At 43.5% G+C, this 2,676-nt stretch overlaps 1 protein-coding gene across 1 annotated transcript in view; it reads left to right on the top strand.

Moving 5' to 3' along the window:
- Positions 1 to 418: 418 nt before the first annotated feature.
- LOC101856624 (carbonic anhydrase 1) overlaps positions 419 to 2,676 on the top strand; it is a gene marked incomplete in the record, with an annotated part of 36,240 nt that continues 33,982 nt past the window's right edge. The window contains 1 exon segment of the mRNA XM_013086243.2: positions 419 to 681.

The following is a 2,676-nucleotide window of genomic DNA, read 5'->3' as shown; positions in this document are numbered from 1 at the left end:
GGTGGTGGTGGTGGTGGTTGCAGTTTCTTGATGTCGTTAATTCTGCTTTCTGTGCTGTGCTGTTGTCGTTGTAGCTGTTGGTGCTGATACTGCTGTTGCCGTTGTTGTTGTTGTTGTTGTTGTTGTTGTTGTTGTTGTTGTTGTTGTTGTTGATGATGCCGATATCCTAGCAACAATTTCAGCAAACAGCAGTACGTTTGACATGATACCTTCGTCCCCAGCCCTGCTGTCATTTCAGCTCCATTAGGGCAGCAATTAAATTACACGTCGTAGTCTTGCCCATCATCTTACTTATTAGTGCTCACGGCGAAATGGATCATACCCACAACTGAGCATTTTCGAGGATTCCCTCAACGCCTCTCTTCCCTCTCCTCGCGAATTGGCGGTTCCTTGTCGTGACGTGGTAGGTAGGATTCTGGTCGCTGCGGGGCGGTCTCTGTGGTTTCCTGCATCGTCCATCCAACTGTCATAGTAGAGGCTGTCCTTCCTGGCCAGGTCTCATGCAAATGAGCTGTTTGAATATTCATCGCAGCGCTTATTCTCTCAGACCGCAGTATTTCATTCGTTCAGTTTGTTCGCGCACTTCGTTGATTGCAGCACGCCTGTAGTGTTACTAGATCTACGTGGAAAAAACACAAGTTAGTTCGCTTCGAAGATCTGATTTGTTTCCAATTCCTTCAGGTAATAGGCGTACTTGGTGTTACGTTTTATCATCAGCAGTCTTTGTTTTCCTGTGTGTTTATGTGAGTTTTGTTTTGTTTTTAGTTGTTGTTTTCGTTTTGATTTTTCCTTTCTATTTGTTTCCCTGCTAAATTGCCAAGAGTTTACCTGTTAAATTAATTATCTGTCACTCAATACATTTCTTTGTAGACTATATCTCTCATTACGTCTGTCAGTCTCTCTCTCTCTCTCTCTCTCTCTCTCTCTCTCTCTCTCTCTCTCTCTCTCTCTCTCTCTCTCTCTCCGTCTGTCTCTGTCTGAGAGAGAAAGAGAGAGAGAAAAACTGAAAGAGAGACGGAGAGTGAGAGAGAGGGAGAGTGAGAGGGGGGAGGTGGGGGAGACAGCGTGTGCGTGCGAGCGCGAAAAAAGCCGCAATGTCACGCATGAGAGTTTCGCTGTCTCTGTCTGTATTGTTGTACTCGACCTCAATTACCCCTGAACCGAAAGTGTCGTCCTCAAGGTCTTTATTGTTATTGCTTGTATTTTATATGCGGTTCCTATATATAACACACCCGCGCCGGTATTCACCCGTGTGTTGTTTTGCGGTTAGGCGTCTGCTTCGGACCGCTGTCTCACGCAGAAGAACCGAGTTCGTTTCCCGTGTGGTGAGCATTTCTATTGAGTATCTCAGGCTGTCTTTCGGGACGTTGTAATAATTGTATCCCTCTCAGCCGGGTTGGCTTTGGCAGCAAAGTCGAAGTCTGCTTCCTAAATAATCTAGATTATGACGAGGGGGAGGGGGGGGGGGGCGGAAAATCAGGTACATAAAAAAACAAAAGATTAAAATTTTAAAGAGCAACAAGAAAAAACAATACCCACCGGTACTTGTTTCTCTGTTTCCCGAAACGGTCTGGCTATGCACTTTTGACTTTTTTTTCGTCTAGTCAGGGTAATTCTGAGAGCAGGTCATGTGTTACTAACTACTATCTCGTTATTTCAATTAGGTCAGCCGAGGCTGCCACGCGAAGGCTTTGAAACACGTCTTATCTAGATAATATCTAGACGCGATGCACTAACGAGCATGAGTGCGCTTATGGCGAGTGGGGTTGTTTGTTTTTACACGTGTTACCCTTGTGGGAGTCTTATGGTAGTTAGTCTGTTGTTAGTCGTTTAGCTGGAATTTTAAAAAAAATTGTATATATTAATGGGGGGCCCCGTCTTTCATCTGAGTCGTTGCATCCTCCTCTCCCCCTCTGTCCGGGTTGGCCCTGAAGGGGGGGGGGGTTACTTGTATTTTATTATGTATACAAATTGCTCCTCGTAAGAGAATTTCTGTTTTGTTGGGTTTTTCTCGTTTGGGGTTATGTTGCTGTTGTTGTTGCTGTTGTTGTTATTGTTGTTGTTGTGGTCGTTGTTTTTCTTGTTGTTGTTTGTATTTGTTGGGCGGGGTTTTTTCTTACAAGTGTTTATATTATATACATTGTAGTATGTACTTGTAATATAAGTTGTTCTTCCCTTTCCTCTCTCTGAACCGTTCCCGCAGATATCAACATTAATATTTACTTCCTTCTGTCAGCGAACGCAGACGTTAATACAGTCTGTGTGCTCTGGTGTAGTTTGCTCCTTCTCTCCTATCAAACGACAATCGTCCTTTTCTTTCTCTCCTCCTTTTTTTGTGCATGTTACTCTTGTAACACATCTTTTCTTCGGCACTTATATGGCCTTATTGTGTTGCAAGTGCCGCAAAACTCTTGCTAAAATAAACAGTCTTGGTGATTTTACTCTCCTATATATTCTAGTGAAGTTCAAACAGCACTAACGATTCCTCAGCTCCTATCTCACCAATAGGAAGTGACAGCAAAATGATCACTTGTCTTTTCCCACAAGGCTATGATAGAGTGGTCAATTTGGAAGAAGTACCCTATAACTAGCGTACGCGTCGATGAACAATTTATTTCTCATATGTTGTCGTAATTGCTAATGTGCTTCTCGTGCGTTTTGTAATTCGAGTACTCC

The sequence above is a fragment of the Aplysia californica genome, unplaced genomic scaffold, assembly GCF_000002075.1.
Source record: "Aplysia californica isolate F4 #8 unplaced genomic scaffold, AplCal3.0 scaffold00018, whole genome shotgun sequence".
NCBI lineage: Eukaryota > Metazoa > Mollusca > Gastropoda > Aplysiida > Aplysiidae > Aplysia > Aplysia californica.
Note: the sequence above shows the minus strand (reverse complement) of the source record. Positions and strands in the feature narration are given on the sequence as shown.